This window comes from Salvelinus fontinalis, chromosome 14, assembly GCF_029448725.1.
Source record: "Salvelinus fontinalis isolate EN_2023a chromosome 14, ASM2944872v1, whole genome shotgun sequence".
Taxonomy (NCBI): domain Eukaryota; kingdom Metazoa; phylum Chordata; class Actinopteri; order Salmoniformes; family Salmonidae; genus Salvelinus; species Salvelinus fontinalis.
Genome location: NC_074678.1, coordinates 43,129,511 through 43,149,667, shown reverse-complemented (window position 1 = coordinate 43,149,667; position 20,157 = coordinate 43,129,511). Strand labels below are relative to the sequence as shown.

The window sequence follows — 20,157 nt, the reverse complement described above, 5'->3', positions numbered from 1 at the left end:
ACTGTCCTGTGAGGATCACAATGAGTCAGATCAGCTTGGCAATGGCCAAAAATAACCAGACTTTCTCTCACCCGCAGAGGGGAGGAGGGAACTGGTGTGGAGGTTGACGCCTCCACTGGACAGAACTGGACACATGAATGTTCTTGCAACGTTCCCGTGAAATGCGTCTAGAACATTTATCTTAATGTTTGAAAGCAAAAACCATCTACATTTTACTGTGATCATCAAGGTAAAAACAAAGTACATATGGTTTTGGTCGTTGATGGAGTGTGTTCCTCAAACCAATTCAAACATTTCAAGCTATTTTGGGGCAAAGTAGACCCAATCGCGGGTAAATGCATTTTCACCATTTATCTATAGGAGGTCGCTACAGTCTGACACTCAGTGTTCGCTGAAATGGCACTATTTCAGGTTTTGTTCAGCGCTAAATATTATTCAAGTCTGCCAATTTTCACACTTCTATTCTAAATCGAACAATATGGTATTTTTTGGGAGCTTGTCTACTGAACTAAGTAGTTGAAACGTATTCAGAAAATCTACACCAGAGTTCCTTGATGGATGACGATGACATTGATATAATTGCAAGACAAAAAAAAAAAAAAATCAGTTTGATAAGTACCTGTTAAAACATTCTCTGTTTGTCCCCTGAATATCACAGATTAAGTTTATCTACTTCCCTTCAAACACACAGCTTTGTGGCAGAGCTAATTACCGCGGGATTAACGTGAGCAGATAAATTCCTTAGGGAGGAAAGTAATTAAGCAGAGGACTGTGGACAGTGGACACACAGGGCAACTGGATGCTTCCTAGAACCATGAACTTGGCTCTTATGTCTCTGCAATTAGTTTTATTTGAAACCTGAAAGGAGAGGGCATCAGAGTAAAGGAGAGGAAGAACGGCAACTGTCCTCCAGTGGAGAGAGAGAGAGGCAGCACTGATGAGCACAGCAGCACAGTGCTTCCTGTTGTTGCAGGCTAAAAACACAGTGACCTTCAGAATGTCATAACATATACACACACGTCCACACTCGCACGTTTCCTTTTGGTGCTCGCGTCCGTCCACTTCTCTGATTCCCCCACCTCCAACCACTCCCCTTCCACTGGACTCTCGACCCTCCTCCTCAGACTCAACACATCTCGGTCTCTCTCAACTCCCCTCTTGTCACTTCCTCCCCCTTTCCATTTGGACAGCCTTTGACAGCAGGGCTCTGAGCGGATCTCCTCACTGCCAGCTCCTGTCACTTTAGTGGGAATGTGTGGCAAGGAAGCACTCGGAACACAAAAAGTGCCATCTCCTTTCAGCTGTTAGAGTGCCCCACTTTAAACAGGCTGGCCACAAGACCATATCGACCAGTCTTGCCTCTCTGCCACCCAAAGCCATACGTTTCAGGAGAAAGTTCTGGTCTGCTCTCTCGTCTAAGTACTATGATGTTGTTTCTCCCAGTTTAAGATATAGATTTTTGTGATGTGAAATGGTTTGTACAATAGTTTGTGGCAGTGACTTAATTTCTTCAGTAACACACTGATGTTTTCCAATGCCAAGAGACCACACGTCATGTGTGCACGCACACGTGTGCTTGGTTTCACTATTCTTGTGGTGACCAAAGTCCTCACAAGGATAGTAAAACAAGGAAAATTGTACTACTTTATTGTTAAGAATCTTTAGGGGTGATAATAATTTTGCCCCCTACCTTTGAGAAGAAAAAAAAGTATTACTTGTTAAACCAAATCTCTTTCTCTGACCAATTATATTAGGATAAAATATAATTTCCCAATATTTTGAAGCATACAATATAGCTCACTATTTGAATTATTTACTTTATACAGTCATTATTTCTCATCTTTCTCAAGGATGTCAATTTCAGACCACACTATACATAATGTCTTTGTGTTGTGTGGGATATTTGTGGGCACATATTTTCACCGGTCCCCCCAGAAAAGGTATTTTAGGCTTAGAGGTTAGGTTTATGGGTTAGGGTTACACTTAGGGATTTTGAATGGGAATCAATTTTTTGGTTCCAACAAGGATAGTAAAACAAAAAGGTATGCGTGTGTGTGTTTATTGTGTGTTGAATACCTGTATACCGGCTGAATCTCTCAGGCAATGCCGATCACAGCTCCAGAAGGGAAGCGATCCATCTCCAGAAACAGCTCCCTGATGTTGCTCCTGTACTTCAGATCCAGGTCCAGCTGTACAATGCACTGCAGATCTGAAACAAAGAGTTCAATACATTTTTACTCAGAAATTCAAACGTATTGCTAGCACCCCTTGAGTAGCAGATTACTTTGACTATACATCATATCAGCCAAAATTATCAGCTATGAAATTATTCTGATTATTGTCTGATACCAATATGTTTTTAGCTATCATCTGATACCGATAAAAAGGCTGATATAACATGCATCTCTAATCATAGCCCTGTTTCTGGGTAGCTACCGCCGGTCAATAGCCAGCAGGTATAGGAATTGCCAGGGACCTCATGATACGATATGTATTGCAATTTGATGTTCCAAACATATTGCTCATCATATGTCTGCTGCAGAGGGACAAGAGAGAGCCATGAGAAGACGAGTTTTGAACAGTCATGGAAATAAAAGTCCTGAAAACAAAATGTTCTCTTTGTTTAAAAAGCATGTGTAGAACAAGCTATGAAGGAAACATACTGGAGTTTTGGTGCAGGTAGAGCCAGCTAGCCCAAAAATAATATTGTGATAGTCAAAACAATATCCCGATATGTAACTGTATCGATTTTCCCCCCATAGCCAGGAAGCAGCACTCTGTGTACACAGTCACCCAAGTTACCAGGAAATACAGACTCCTCTGTTCATTGTTTCACCTTCCTGTGTTTTGCTGGTTGGCATGGCAGTGAAAAGTAAGGACATTCTTAGGGTGCTGGACTGCTGTGCAATGGACAAAATACTGTGCCAATCTGGATTTACAGAGTGGTGTCAATCTGAAAACCATGCATTGGGTCTTGAACTGCTAAAATGTTACAGCGACTCTAAAGATGTCACTCACAATTGTGTATACTGTACCATACAGTTAACGAGTGTTATAGTAAAATAGTAACCTTAAAGTGAAAAAATTAAAAATATCTAGATACTCGATGGGCCTCCAGAAAAGTCCTTTGGAAGTCCAAAAAACAGATCTAGACCACGTACGCAGATGGTCCAAAAAGCAAATCCAGTAGTCTAAGCAAGCGATCTTGGTATGACCCCTGTAGTTCAAGAAAGTTATTTGTGGTTCCAAGAACTGAATTGCTAACCAACCTCCAATAAGGAAATGCAGGTATAAGAAGTAGTAAGTCCCAAATCTAGATGGGTGATTTGATGGGAACACCACATGATCTATTGGTGCGAGCAGTGGTGTAGTACAATTTGTTTAGGTGAGGGAGTGCAAAAAATAAATACCGACAGATGTAGCCAATTGAATAGGCCATCATTATAGAATATGCATAAAAGGCATCCTCCAATTGCAACATCTGGTATATTGGACTGAAATGTGTATATGGGAAAGTATTCAGACCCCTTGACTTTTCCCACTTTGTTACATTACAGCCTTATTCTAAAATGATTAAACAAATTTTTGTTCCGCAATAATCTACACAGAAATACCCTACTTACATAAATATTCAGACCCTTTTGCTATGCATCCTGTTTCCATTGATCATCCTTGAGATTTCTTTACAACTTGATTGGAGTCCACCTGTGGTCAATTCAATTGATTGGACATGATTTGGAAAGGCATACACCTGTATATATACACAGTTAAAGTCAGAAGTTTACATACACTTAGGTTGGAGTCATTAAAACTTGTTTTTCAACCACTCCACAAATTTCTTGTTAGCAAACTATAGTTTTGGTAAGTCGGTTATGACATCTACTTTGTGCATGACACAAGTAATTTTTCCAACAATTGTTTAGACTGATTATTTCACTTCTAATTCACTGCATCACAATTCCAGTGGGTCAGAAGTTTATATACGCTAAGTTGACTGCCTTTACACAGCTTTGAAAAATCCAGAAAATTATGTCATGGTTTTAGAAGCTTCTGATAGGCTAATTGACATAATTTGAGTCAATAGGAGGTGTACCTGTGGATGTATTTCAAGGCCTATCTTCAAACTCAGTGACTCTTTGCTTGACATCATGGGAAAATCAAAAGAAATCAGCCAAGACATAAAAAAAAAAAAAAAATTGTGGACCTCCACAAGTCTGGTTCATACTTGGGAGCAATTTCCAAACACCTGTACAAATAATAGTACGCAAGTATAAACACCATGGGGCCACGCAGCCGTCATGGTGCTCAGGAAGGAGACGCATTCTGTCTCCTAGAGATGAACGTACTTTGGTGCGAAAAGTGCAAATCAATCCCAGAACAACAACAAAGGACAGCAAGGAAACAGGTACAAAGTATCTATATCCACAGTAAAATGAGTCCTATATCGACATAACCTGAAAGGCCGCTCAGCAAGGAAGAAGCCACTGCTCCAAAACCGCCATAAAAAAGCCAGCCTACGGTTTGCAACTGCACATGGGGACAAAGATCGTACTTTTTAGAGAAATGTCCTCTGGTCTGATGAAACAAAAATAGAACTGTTTGGCCATAATGACCCTCGTTATGTTTGGAGGAAAAGGGGGAGGTTTGCAAGCCGAAGAACACCATCCCAACCATGAAGCACGGGGGTGGCAGCATCATGTTGTGGGGGTGCTTTGCTGCAGGAGGGACTGGTGCACTTCACAAAATAGATGGCATCATGAGGTAGGAAAATTATGTGGATATATTGAAGCAACATCTCAAGACATCAGTCAGGAAGTTAAAGCTTGGTCGCAAATGCGTCTTCCAAATGGACAATGACCCCAAGCATACTTCCAAAGTTGTGGCAAAATGGCTTAAGGACAAAGTCAAGGTATTGGAGTGGCCATCACAAAGCCCTGACCTGAATCCTATAGAATATTTGTGGGCAGAACTGAAAAAGCGTGTGCGAGCAAGGAGGCCTACAACCCTGACTCAGTTACACCAGCTCTGTCAGGAGGAATGGGCCAAAATTCACCCAAATTATTGTGGGAAGCTTGTGGAAGGCTACCCTAAACGTTTGACCCAAGTTAATCAATTTTAAGGCAATGATACCAAATACTAATTCAGTATGTAAACTTCTGACCCACTGGGAATTTGATGAAGGAAATACAAGATGAAATAAAATCATTCTCTCTACTATTATTCTGCCATTTCACATTCTTAAAATATAGTGGTGATCCTAACTGACCTAAAACAGGGAAATTTTACTAGGACTAAATGTCAGGAATTGTGAAAAACTGAGTTTAAATGTATTTGGCTAAGGTGTATGTAAACCTCTGACTTCAACTGTATATGACATACAAATGGTAGAGAGAGAAATAGTAGACGCGTCATAAATTCTATAATAACTACAACCTAAAACTTAATGGCTAGGTTTACCTCCACTGTACTCACATCCTTTTCTGTACATTTATGCCTTGAATCCATTCTTCCACGACCAGAAATCTACTCTGTTCCAAACGCACTAGACGACCAGTTATTATAGCATTTAGCCATACCGTTATCCAACTCCTCCTCTGGCGATGTAGAGGTTAACCAAGGCCCTGCAGCCCCCAGTACCACGCCGATTCCCCAGGCGCACTCATTTGTTGACTTCTGTAACCATAAAAGCCTTGGTTTCATGCATGTTGATATCAGAAGCCTCCTCCCTAAACATTATTATAATTTTTTTTATTCGCTGCTTTAGCACACTCCGCCAACGCTGATGTCCTAGCCATGTCTAAATCCTGGCCACCAAAAATTCTGAAATTTCCATCCAACTACATTTTCTGACAAGATTGAACTGCCAAAGGGGGCAGAGTTGCAATCGACTGCAGAGATAGCCTGCAGACTTCTGTCATACTATCCAGGTCTGTGCCCAAACAAATCGAGCTACTACTTTTAAAAAGCCACCTTTTCAGAAACAACTCTCACACTGTTGTTATAGACCCCCCACAGCCTCCAGCTGTGCCCTGGACACCATATGTGAATTGTTTGCCCTCCATCTATCTTCAGAGCTCGTACTGTTAAGTGACCTAAACTGGGATATGCTTAACACTCCGGCCGTCCTACAATCTAAGCTAGATGACCTCAATCTCACACAAATTATCAAGGAACCTACCAGGTACAACCCTAAATCCGTAACCATGGGCACCCTCTGAGATATCATCCTGACCAACTTGCCCTCTAAATACACCTCTGCTGTCTTCAACCAGGATCTCAGCGATCACTGCCTCATTGACCGCTTCCGTAACTGGTCTGCGGTCAAACGACCACCCCTCATCACTGTCAAACGCTCCCGAAAACACTTCAGCGAGCAGGCCTTTCTAATCGACCTGGCCCGTGTATCCTGTAAGGATATTGACCTCATCACGTCAATAGAAGATGCCTGGTTGCTCTTTAAAAGTGCTTTCCTCACCATCTTAAATAAGCATGCCCCATTCAAAACATTTAGAACTAAGCACAGATAAAGCCCTTGGTTCACCCCAGACTTGACTGCCCTTGACCAGCACAAAAACATCCTGTGGCGTTCTGCATTAGCATCGAATAGCCCCCGCGATATGCACCTTTTCAGGGAAGTCAGGAACCAATATACACAGTCAGTTAGGAAAGCTAAGGCTAGCTTTTTCAAACAGAAATTAGCATCCTGTAGCACTAATTCCAGTTTTGGTACACTAAAGTCCATGGAGAATAAGAGCACCTCCTCCCAGCTGCCCACTGCACTGAGGCTAGGAAACACTGTCACCAACCGATAAACAGCTCTACACCCCCTGCAGCAACTTGCCCAAGCCCCCCCCCCCCCCGCTTCTCCTTCACCCAAATCCAGACAGCATATGTTCTGAAAGAGCTGCAAAATCTGTAACCCTACAAATCAGCTGGGCTAGACAATCTGGACCCTCTTTCGAAAATTATCCGCCGAAATTGTTGCAACCCCTATTACTAGCCTGTTCAACCTCTCTTTCGTATCGTCTGAGAGCCCCAAAGATTGGAAAGCTGCCGTGGTCATCCCCCTCTTCAAAGGGGAAGACACTCTAGACCCAAACTGTTATAGACCTATATCCATCCTGCCCTGCCATGGTCTACCTGATTAAATAAAGGTGAAAAAAAAAATTCAACTGGGAATATTGAACCTCCAGCTTTCATATGTTCTCATGTTCTGAGCAAGGGACTTAAAACGTCAACTTTTTTTACATGGCCCATATTGCACTTACTTTCTTCTCCAACACTGCTTTTGCATTATTTAACTTCTTGAGAATACAGGGGGTGCTGTTTTCGCATTAACATAATTTCCTCTACAGATTAAACTGCCTCTTATTCAATTATTGCTCTTACTATATGCATATAATTAATACCATTGGATAGAAAACAATCTATAGTTTCTAAAACCGTTTCAATTTTGTCTCTAAGTGAAACAGAAGTCATTTGACAGCACTTTCCCTGACCAAGAAGAAGAATGCAAGATGTGTATGCTCGCTTCAACGCTCTGCCTATATATGGTCACGCCACCTATGACCCGAAACACACTTCATTCGTCTTCCTCTGGGTGTCAAGAGGACGTCAGACGAGACATTTTTTGTTTATCTTGTACTGACGTGAAATAAGACCTATTTCTTTGGCGTGACCGACAACTTCCGGTTCTCTGAATCGCGCGATTTGTAGGTGTGATTGTCTTCTGTTTTGCTGCCGTTACGGATGAAAACTATCTCCGTCTCGAGGTTTGTTTGATACATGTGACCATATCATCTTAATGTATGTTTTTTCAATATAGTTTAATCAGATTATTTGAATTTTTTCGGGAGTTTTGCCGTGTTCCGTTCTGTGACTTTTTTTCTTTGGCCAGTCGACCAGTACATATGCTAAATGAAGAGGGAAAGTTGCCATTATGAATGGATTGAACGACTCATCAGGACTAAGGACACCTTGATCAACATTCTGATGAAAGATCAGCAATAGTAAGACCCAATTTACGATGTTATTTCATATATCTGTCGTGCATGTGAACTGGTCGGGGCCGCCCAGCTGGTTCTGGCTGGCGTGGCTATGCTAATTTAGCGCTACATTTTGTTTTCGCTATAAAACATTTAATAAATCAGAAATATTGTTTGGATTCACCAGATGTTGGGCTTTCAATATCTGTACGCTGTGTATTTTTTCTGAAATGTTTTAAGACAAGTAATTAGTTATATGACGTTGGTCTCTGTAATTGTTCTGGCTGCGTCAGCACTATTTCAGATTGCAGCTGCAATGTAGAACTGTGATTTATACCTGAAAAATTCACATTTTTCAAAAAAAAACTATGTTATACCATAAATGTTATCAGACTGTCATCTTATGAACTTGTTTCTTGGTTAGTGGCTATATATTTTTTTATTTAGTCGAATTAGTGATAGCTACTGACGCAGGAAAAAACTGTTGGAGTAAAAAAATTGTGTCTTTTGCTAACGTGTTTAGCTAATAGATTTACATATTGTGTCTTCCCTGTAAAACATTATAAAAATCTGAAATGGTGGCTTTATTCACAGGATCTGTATCTTTCATTAGGTGTCTTGGACTTGTGATTTAATAATATTTAGATGCTACTATTTAATTGTGACGCTATGCTAGCGATGCTAATCAGTGTGGGGGGGGGGGGGGGGGGGGTGCTCCCGGACCCGGGGTAGGTGCTCGGTAGAGGTTAAACCAATTGAACATGTTTCATTATTTATTTGAGACTAAATTGATTTTATTGATGTATTATATTAAGTTAAAGTAAGTGTTCATTCAGTATTGTTGTAATTGTCATTATTATAAATATATACATTTAAAAATATATATATTTAAAGAAAACAAAAAAATAAATAAAAAAAATAAATATATAGGCCAATTAAGCGGTATCTGGATTTTTTGGTGTTGAAAAATCATAATCGGTCGACCTCTAATTAAAACACATAGGGTGTCTATATAAATATAAGGATAAACACACCTTTTAAAATTTCGATGATTCAATTGGTCAAAAGAACCGACGACTTTCAGTCGACAAATATATATTTTTTGTCTGGGACAGACCTACCACTGCTACACGCTTTGTCGACACAGGTATAAGGCCTTCTCCCATCCTCCTTTCGGCAAGTCCGACCAGAACTCCTTCTTGCTTATCCCCGCCTACAAAAAAAACTAAAAAGTTCCAGGGGTCAGGTCTGTACAGCATTGGTCAGACCAAATCAGAATTCACGCTCCAAGGCTGTTTTGATCACGTGACTGTAATATATTCCGGGTTGCCTCTGGAGATAACATAAATTAATACGCCGACTCATTTACCCCAAAAAATAAAAAAAGAATGCATAGATGTGATACCGAGTGTCTTTCAAACCGTTCACGAATAAAAAACGATGGATTGATAGCAGCCTTTAAAACTGAAAGAGGGATGCTGCTTATAAATAGGGCAAGGTGACCGGGGACAATAGTGTGGTTAAACAGTATAAATACGACCTATGAAGAAGATCGATCAAGATGGTGAAACAAGTATAGGGACAAAGTGGAGGAGCAATTCAGCGAGTCGGACACAAGGCGTATGTGGCAGGGGCACCTAACGTTCACCGATTACAAAAAGAATGCCAGCCACATCGACGTCACCAACGCTACCCTACCGGATATGCACATTCTAACACATTCTTCTCACGATTTGAGCACAATGACGCTGAGCTGCCAAGGAGAGCCCCCGATGACAATGTGGGCTACACACTCAGTCTCCACTGAGGACGTATGTAAGTCATTCAAACGTGTTAACCCTCGCAAGGCTGCTGGCCCAGATGGCATCCCTAGCCGTGCCCTCAGAGCATTTGCAGACCAGCTGGCAGTTGTGTTCTGACCTTTTCAATCTCTCCCTAGCTCAGGGCGCTATACTCACCTGCTTCAAGATGTCCACCATCATCCGTGTCCAAGAAAGGGAAAGTAACTGAACTGAATGACTACCGACCAGTAGCACTCATTTCTGTCATTATAAAGTACTTCGAGGCTAGTCAAATACCATACCATCTCCTCCCTCCCTGACACACAACTGTTTCCAAATCGCCTACTGTACTGACAGATCCACAGACAATGCAATCGCCATTGCACACTGCCATTACCCAACTGGACAAAAATAATGGATATGTGATGATGCTGTTCATCGTTTACAGCTCGCCCTTCAATACCATAGTGCGCAATAAGCTCATTGCAAAGCTCACGACCCTGGGTCTGAACTCCTCCCTATGCAACTGACTTCCTGGCGGGCCGCTCCCAGCTGGTGAAGTTAGGCAACATTACCTCCTCAACACTGATTTTCAACACTGGGGTCCCACAAAGGTGCATCCTCAGTCCCCTCATCAGTCCCCCCCGTATACCCACGACTGTGTGGCCTCACACAGTTCCAACTTCATCAAGTTCAATGACAACACAACAGTAGTGGGGCCTGACTACCAACAATGATGAGGAGGTGTTAGCAAAACAAAATATTAGCAAAACAAAATAGCTGATTGTGGACTTCAGGAGGAACCGGGCTGGACACACTCCCGTTCTCATCAATGGGGTTGCCGTGGAGACGGTTAATAACTTCAAATTCCTCAGCATACACATCTCGGAGAAGCTGAAAGCTGGTCTAACCACATGGCCACCATGGTGAAGAAGGCACGACAGCAACCCCAGGATGCTGAAATAATTCTGCCTGTCCCCTATGGCCCTCACAGTGTTCTACAAGAGCACCATTGAGAGCATACTGTCAGGCTGCATCACAACCTAGTACGGCAACTCCACTGCCAAGGGGAGCCGAAACGCACCATTGGGTGCACACTGCCTGCCCTCCAGGACACCTACAACACCAGGTGTCGCAGGAAGGCCAAGAAGATCATCAGTGACCCCAGTCACCCAAGCCATGCCCTGTTCTCCTTGCTTCAAATCACTTAGACGTGGGCAGTACATGAACATCATGGCAAAAACTGGAAAATAGTTTCAGACCATCAGGATGCTGAATAGCCACCACTAGTCAGCTACCTGCTACTCCCCCTATGGACATTTACCCCCCTCGACATATACCCCTCACACCCCTTCAATGGTCACTTACCTCACATGCTGCTCCCCCTATGGGCATTCTCTCCCCCACCAAATGGCTTTTACTCTTCCCCCACCCCAACAACATTCATCACTGTTGCAGTTAATGTGTATATTATTGACTAATTATAATTGTCTTTATTTATTTTTGGTCCCCACACCCCTATACGTTTATGCTGCTCCCCCTATGGTCATTCCCCCACACCCCTATACGTTTATGCTGCTCCCCCTATGGTCATTCCCCCACACGTTTATGCTGCTCCCCCTATGGTCATTCCCCCACACGTTTATGCTGCTCCCCCTATGGTCATTCCCCCACACCCCTATACGTTTATGCTGCTCCCCCTATGGTCATTCCCCCACACCCCTATACGTTTATGCTGCTCCCCCTATGGTCATTCCCCCACACCCCTATACGTTTATGCTGCTCCCCCTATGGTCATTCCCCCACACGTTTATGCTGCTCCCCCTATGGTCATTCCCCCACACGTTTATGCTGCTCCTCCTATGGTCATTCCCCCACACGTTTATGCTGCTCCCCCTATGGTCATTCCGCCACACGTTTATGCTGCTCCCCCTATGGTCATTCCCCCACACGTTTATGCTGCTCCTCCTATGGTCATTCCCCCACACCCCTATACATTTATGCTGCTCCCCCTATGGTCATTCCCCCACATCCCCTAAAACAGTCTTCACTCTGCCTCCACTCCAAATGGACATTTATTCATCGCTTCTACAGTTATTAAGTGTATATAGTGCTATTTTTATTGCTGCTTTATTATTACCATTTTATTTCACTTTGTCCTGCGTGTTGGAGCTCGGAGCCTAAGATTTTCACTGTACCCTGCAATCACACCTGCAACCCTGTACATGTGACTATTAAAACACTCAATCTCTGAATCTGAAAAGTGAGCACAGAGTGCTTCAAAGATGGACCATACCGCACACACTGTGCAGAAAAAGCTATCCACCCAGCGTGTTCCCAATACGAGCCTTAGTTTTGCTACTTGTTGCTGCAGTTCGGAAGTTCAATCAACAAGTTGGTTCTGGTTTTGGGGAGATCGACTGTATTTAGTGTACAATTTGTTCATGACGATATGGAAGTTGTTCACACCACCAACCTCTGACACTTCATCCCCTACCACCAGTTCATGTCTATGGCTTAGACAGTGCCACACAACAAGGTTTGGATAGTGCTGGGAGAGCCTGCGTGCAACGCCGGATTTCTTCCCCAGCATGACACTGGCACAATCACCACACAAGCGTTCAAACAAATGTTTCACAGTCTCCGCCTTTTGGTCAGGAAGCTTGATCAAATCAAGACAAAATCTGGGTTACGGGGCTTGTCGGTTTAATATTTGAAATAAACTATCAGCGTAGTTTTGCTTGTACTCATCAAAAAAAAAAAAAAAACAAAGCTTATGGCCCTGGGTTGGTCTGATATGCGAGTGTAAGATCAAGTCAAGCTTCAGCACTTGATTAAGATGGCGGGAAGGATAATTGCTATAGATCAAGAATCAGCAACTAACCTGTACACAAAACTCATCCTCCTAAAACTTGAAAGCATTTTACAGGACAGTACTCATCCCGTTCCCTCAAAATTCAGTCACAGCAGCAGCCGGACAAGGCGGAAAAAAAATTGTTCTTCAAAAGAAAATTAAAACAGATAGATATGGGGACGCTTTTATTCCAAGAGCCATTTGGCTGTATAATAGATCATCTGTTGGTCCCTCGAGTATACAGCATTTGGCACTTTCACTATACATGTGTAGCTATAGCACTTTGAATTAATTATTTTGTGTTGTTTGTGTTTTCATGTTTTATTTACTGTCTTCTTAAGCACATGACAAAATTCATTTCCCCCTGATGGGATAATAAAGTTGATCTGAATCTGACTTGTAAAATGACAGACGTGTGACATCTGCACATATCTTCTTTACAAACTATTCATGAGTATGCCTCCTGTTTGTTCCTCCACATACTGTTTGTCCATACGTCAGCACATGGTAGCAGGCCTATTGGTGCCGTGGTGTTGGTGCCAGCTGCAGAGAGAGGAGCTGTTCTGTCATCTGAGGGAACAGAGGTAGCTGAGGACGTGTGATCGAGAACTGTCAGTGTTGAAGATCAGGCCTGGACCTGGGGACAGGGCAGGGAGGGAGCCGTCAAGGTTGTGGTGCGGGCTGCATGCTAGTAGCCAGGACAGATGAGGGAGCTGGATCAGGATATTCACCTATATCAACTTGCTGGCTGTTTGTGTTATTGTCAGGCCTATTGGTTGTGGTAGTTGCTGCAGCTTTTGCAACAACCCAAAAAATGCACCAATGCTTGTTTTGTCACCATTATGTCTATGACAGCTAGCCAGCTGTCCAAAAATGTACCTCTGCTAACCGTGCATGCTGCAAAGTGATGTAACGATGACAAATAGAAGGATTCGTTTTTTTACGTTCTGATTGATCAAAGTGGCCAAGCCTGACGGGCCTCCGCAGTGCACACATGTAGCCTACAGTTCATCATTCTCACCACTGCCAGAGAGAAGACTGGGAAGAAACCACCATTTACCTACCTCTAGGCTGCTATACATATTTATCTGGTTTGTCATACTATCATTTTTCATGGAATTATAGTGTAATTAAATAAATGATCAGAATACACTTACAAGCTCCGCTTATTCTCAAATTGAAAGTAGTGAGGGAGAGCCGCTCCTTCACAACAGCCCTAGGTGCGAGACCCGTTTTCTGATTTCTAAACCATTCAAGGACTTCAGCAAAACTGTTGTTTTTTTTCTTCCAAAAATCTTCACAGATTAATTCATTGGATCAATAACGTTAATTATGGTAAGGGGTTTGACACCCATGACACTGAGTATCTATAACGCAAAGTAAGACACCAGTGATGTGTCGGTATTGACCCCAACCCAGCTCACTGTTTTTCAAGCCAATATAATCTAGGCCTATCTACAGTAGAAGCAATCGCTGCCCAAGTCAAGCAAGAAAAACGTGATTCCAGTTAACAATACTAACAAATAACAGAACAAGAAACAGTTTTCCAGCTTCTTGAGGTCAGACTGTGGCATGCACTGTAATCAAACGTGTCTCTGTCCCAATCTGATGGTTGAAGTCACAATGGAAAGGCCAACCGAACTCGGGGCCCTGGCCTGGAGAGGCCAGACTGCACAGACAATGGCCCTGCATATGGAAAAAGGAAAACAAGTGTCCTAAACTAAGCCTGTTGAAACAAGAACAATGCTGGGTTTCTGGGCCAGAGCAGGGCTTCCACGGAGACCTTGGCCAGAGAGATATTTTAGGGTCGGTCTCTGTCTAAACAAGCAGCGGAAACTAAACTGTCTGCAGAGTGTCAACCATTTTCTCCAATGCTCTTTAAACAAGGAAGTCCTCCTCAAAATGCCTTCATGTGTTGCGTTAGCAGAGGGAGGTTGGCGGCGAGTCTTGCGAGTCCGGCTAACGCTGACTTTGTTCGTTCTGAGGGGGCTTAAAACAGGGGAAAGCAGGAAGAGACTCTTCGGGTGATACATGATTGTGCTAAGCTATAATATAACCACATAAATCATGAAGGCCCACACAGGCAGAGCCACATTCACGCACACTCTCCAATCGCCGTTTCTCTTTAACCGTCAATGACAGCTATTATGAGACCATTTAATGCTGACAGGCAGTGCAGAATGGCCTTTAAAACAAATGTGATTTTGACATGAACTGCAAGAGGTCAAATTCCCAATTAATACCGATAGGGCAATGCAGGGTGACATTTGACCATATCGGAGGAGCTGGAGGCTCTCTGGCCGGTGCCTCGGGGTAACGTTACAGTGCACGATAACAGAATGTTTGTGTTCGGCCAACTCAGATTCATTTCACCAGGCCTAGTTTACCCGGAGGGAGAGACCAATTCCCGAACCGGAGGGATCACGGCAAGGTTCACTGCAACAGCCCACCTCTGGCGTCCAGCCGAGCGTGCGAACCAGCAAAGATCGTCTCTACGGACCAGGTTTCAGCAGGCCATGATGGGGCAGGCGGGCTGGCTGCACAACACTGCTTTGTCTAAATCATGCCTTGAAGGAATGTTGTGTCTGAGGTCAAGTATGTGGCACTGAATGGGGTGCTTGGGTTTTTGACTGTCTAATGTGTATTCATGTGATATTTGAGTAACTTAAACATTACTACAAAATCTTTGTGCTAAATAAGCTAGCTAAAAACATTAGCTGACATGGACTGGTTGATCTGGGCATTTCTGACCATTTATAAATAGCTCTCTAATGTAATGACAGACAAGAGGAATACTGACGATGCACTACCCAATTTCTAAATTTCTCTTTGTGCACTCTACTATGAGTAAGTTGAAAGATGGACTGAGTTCTGAACCCTTTAGAAACCATAGCGGCTGTCAACAGTCTTTCTTTAAAATTAATATAGCGGCCGCAAACAGCCTTGTTTTTCTAACAGTAATTACCGTATCAATAACGCAAAATTAACTTGCTAACAACCTGTTGTATTCATGTGGCTGTCATCAATCAGAAACTGGAAACAGGGTTTAAGGTCATTTGACTTTTAAAATAAAAAAATTACTTAATTACTCAAAATAAAAGTGCTGAAGTGGCCACGAATTTTCATTGTGAAAGAAGCTGTACCTACATTGGTTGGTGATACGGCTTCGTACACCTCCTTTCACTTTGAAAGCGATGATGATGTCGAGGTGAGTGAAATAAGTAAAACAGCAGATATATGTTTGGTGTTTTTGATTGATGCTGTGAAACTTGGGGAATAGTTCTCAGATTAGCAAATCCTGTCATGGTCTCTTGGTTGGTACAGGCGAGCACATCAACCGTGGAGCTCAAAGGATTGCTCTCTGTCTCATGGAAAGAGTTGCAGTGTTTAGCTGTATATAGTCAGCTAACTAGTTGGTTGTTTTGTCTCGTTTCGACTGATGTAATTCATATGGAAATGGCCGAAGCTTCTTGCTATAGTTAGTTAGCTAGTCTGTCAGGCAAGAAAGGTTGTGTGGCGGTAAATTTGAGCTGTGCTAGCGAAGCGTCAACCTCAGCTGTCACTTTCACTAGCAAGCCATACAGTCAACCAGCTGTCACTTTCACTAGCAAGCCATACAGACAACCAGCTAACTAGCCACCGAAATGGAGATGAGTAATTTGTGTTTCTGTTGTCATGGTTGCTAGGTACAAATATTCATATTCTATACATTGCCTCGTTTCCCTATTGTTTGACAGCTAAGGTTTCATGTTAGGATAGATGCTTGCGCAATGGAGCTCAATATTAGGCTCCTGAGTGGCGCAGTGGTCTAAGACGTCACTGCAGTACCTGTTTCGAATCCAGGCTGCATCACATCCGGCCGTGATTGGGAGTCCCATAGGGCGGGAAATGTGTTCTTAACTGGCTTGCCTAGTTAAATAAAATGTAAAATAAAAAAATGGTTTAAAGTAAATTATGTTATTGCGTTGCAGTGATATTCGTTTACATAGCCAGATATCAAGTTGCTTGTTTGGTCCTGTATCTACCGATGCAATTCATTTGGAAACTGTTCCACCTTCGTAATTAATCAGCTAACATTGGCGAACTCTGTAGTTGGTCTGTAAGGCAAGAAAATGAGAGCTGGAAGCAACATTGTGCTTCGCTCGCAACGCTGTCACACTTGATCCAGTCACTCCCTCCCTACAAAAGACAATCAGCTAACTATGCCCATCGAAATAGATGACATTTTTCTAAACCTGTTTGGCTAAATTGCGTCACAACGTGGGGGTCCTGAGCCAGAAGCTCTTCCCCATCGTGGAGGCCATGCAGAAGCACTTTCAGCAACACCATCTTCCTGTCCGTGGCCATGCACCACATCATGTCCACAGGTAAGGGTTGCCTTAGTTAAAGATAAATATGAATGTGTAACTTTTTCATAGGAATCTACAGCTATGCGTGTCATCTTTGTAATCTTTTACTTTCAACATCCTAAATAAATAACAATAGTTGATGTTAGAGGTCGACCGATTAATCGGAATGGCCAATTAAATAGGGCCGATTTCAAGTTTTCATAACAATCGGTAATCTGCATTTTTGGACGGCGATTATGTCCGATTACATTGCACTTCACGAGGAGACTGCGTGGCAGACTGACCACCTGTTACACGAGTGCAGCAAGGAGCCAAGGTAAGTTGCTAGTTAGCATTAAACTTATCTTATAAAAAACAATCAATCAATCTTAACATAATCACTAGTTAACTACACATGGTTGATATTACTAGTTTATCTAGCTTGTCCTGCGTTGCATATAATCAATGCGGTGCCTGTTAATTTATCATCAAATCACAGCCTACTTCACCAAAAGGGCGATGATTTAACAAGCGCATTTGTGAAAAAAGCACTGCCGTTGCACCAATGTGTACCTAACCATAAACATCAATGCCTTTCTTTAAAATCAATACACAAGTTTAAAAAAATTAAACCTGCAAATTTAGTTAATATTGCCTGCTAACATGAATTTCTTTTAACTAGGGAAATTGTGTCACTTCTCTTGCGTTCCTTGCAAGCAGAGTCACAATTTATGCAGCAGTTTAGGCCGCCTGGCTCGTTGTGAACTGTGTGAAGACCATTTATTCCTAACAAAGACCGTAATTAATTTGCCAGAATTTTACATAATTATGGCATAACATTGAAGGTTGTGCAAAGTAACAGCAATATTTAGATTTAGGGTTGCCGCTCGTTTGATAAAATACGTAACGGTTCCGTATTTCACTGAAAGAATAAACGTTCTGTTTTCGAAATTATAGTTTCCTGATTTGACCATATTAATGACCTAAGGCTCGTATTTGTGTGTGTTTATTATATTCTAATTAAGTCTATGATTTGATATAGCAGTCTGACTGAGCGATGGTAGGCAGCAGCAGGCTCATAAGCATTCATTCAAACAGCAGTTTCCTGCGTTTACCAGCAGCTCTTCGCTGTGCTTCAAGCATTGCGCCATTTATGACTTCAAGCCTTTCAACTCCCGAGATTAGGCTGGCAATACTAAAGTGCCTATAAGAACATCCAATAGTCAAAGGTATATGAAATAAACGGTAGAGAGAAATAGTCCTATAATAACTACAACCTAAAACTTCTTACCTGGGAATATTGAAGACTCATGTTAAAAGGAACCACCAGCTTTCATATGTTCTCATTTTCTGAGCAAGGAACTTTAACGTTAGCTTTTTTTACATGGCACACACTTTCTTCTCCAACACTGTTTTTGCATTATTTAAACCAAATTGAACATGTTTCATTATTTATTTGAGACTAAATTGATTTTATTGATGTATTATATTAAGTTAAATGAAGTGTTCATTCAGTATTGTTGTAATTGTCTTCATTACAAATATATATATAAAAAAAAGAAAATCGGCATCAGCTTTTTTTGGTCGTCCAATAAATCGGTATAGGCTTTGAAAAATCAGTCGGTCGACCTCTAGTTGATGTGTTGAATCTGTAAACCGCTGTGCAACATACTTTGACTTCTTACCATCTGTAAAAAATAAATCTGACCATGGGTCTTGAAGTATCTGTATCCTATATTGCCTTTTTGGTTATAATCTGGCCGATCTATGAACATATTCCTGTGTAATCTATCCCGTCGGATTATCCATTAGTCATACATATGCACACCATGAACTGAGAAACAATCTGGCCGCTACGAACTTCATAAAATCATTTTAATTGATTGCTTGAAAATGATGATACTGTTTACTGTGTGTGTAATGGAGGCGTGTAACTATCATATCATTTATTATGGAAACCTCTAAGAGGTGATTATTAGGAAGAGAATGTGTATGGTTGAGAAAAAGACAGGAAGGAAGAGATGATGATCCTGACCAAAATTCTATTCCCTCCCTCCCTCCTAGTCTGTTCCTCTAGGTCAGTGAAAGCAAGGGAAGTGATATGGAGACTCAGGGTTCAGCAGCAGAAGGCATGGAGGATGCGCAGTTATGAGATGATTGGAGAGATGTGGAGAGAGAGGAGGCAGCAGAAGGAGAGCACACCTGAGAGGGTAGCCTACATTTCCATGGAGGGCATCTGTGACAGTAGCAGGGGTTTTGGAGTCGTTTTAAAAGTGGTAGGAGTCCGTTTTATTTATGTTCAGATCTGGTGTTTTTAAAAAATTGACAGCGAGTGTCTTTACACAATGGAAGACAAAATTGGTGTTATTTCTATTGACATGAATGTGATGTCAGTTTTAAAGAACACAACCTATTTAATATAAGTTAACTTGTATTTGTAATTTGTTCTTTGTTTTTGAGCTATGTCTGTGTTAGAAATGTGTGAGGAAACAAGCTTAATCTTATATTCTCAGTAATCTACAGCAACATTCTAGAATTCTTCTGGGGTTTAAAGGCTAAAAAAAAAAAAAAAAACGCGCCCCTCTGGCCCCACAGTTTGAAACCACTGACTTAGGGGACATACTGCTTAAGACAGACAGAATGAATGAAAAATAAACATAGTATATTCCAACAATTGTGTTGAGTCATCGACCTGCACTCACTTCCTAAACATAATCTAGTGCTGATTAGTGATGTGTGTGGGGGTGTTTTTTGTTGTTGCAAAAAAAAAAAAAAAAAAAGATGTGGGTATAGATAAAAGTTGGGAAGAGGACAAGGAATCTGAAAGTTCTCATACACCTTGTTTATTCCCAATGTTCTTGTTACAGCCTGAATTACAAATCTACACACAATACCCCGTAATGACATAGTGAAAACATGTTTAGACATTTTTGCAAATGTATTGAAACTGAAATACAGAAATCTCATCGACATTAGTATTCACATCCCTGAGTCAATACTTTGTAGAAGCACCTTTGGCAGCGACTACTGCTCTGAATCTATAAGAGCTATCCACACCTGGATTTTGCAACAATTGCCCATTCGTCTTTTCAAAATTCTTCAAGCTCTGTCAAATTGGCTGTCAATAATTGCTAGAAAAGCCAAGCTGAAGGAGCTGTCTCACACACACACACACACTGCTCTCTACCACTGTACACTGTACGAGATAA

General features: G+C 41.9%; 1 pseudogene; it reads right to left on the bottom strand.

Annotated features, from left to right (window-relative positions):
• The window catches only part of LOC129810912 (xyloside xylosyltransferase 1-like), a 54,191-nt pseudogene that overhangs the window by 23,303 nt on the left and 10,731 nt on the right, over positions 1-20,157 (bottom strand).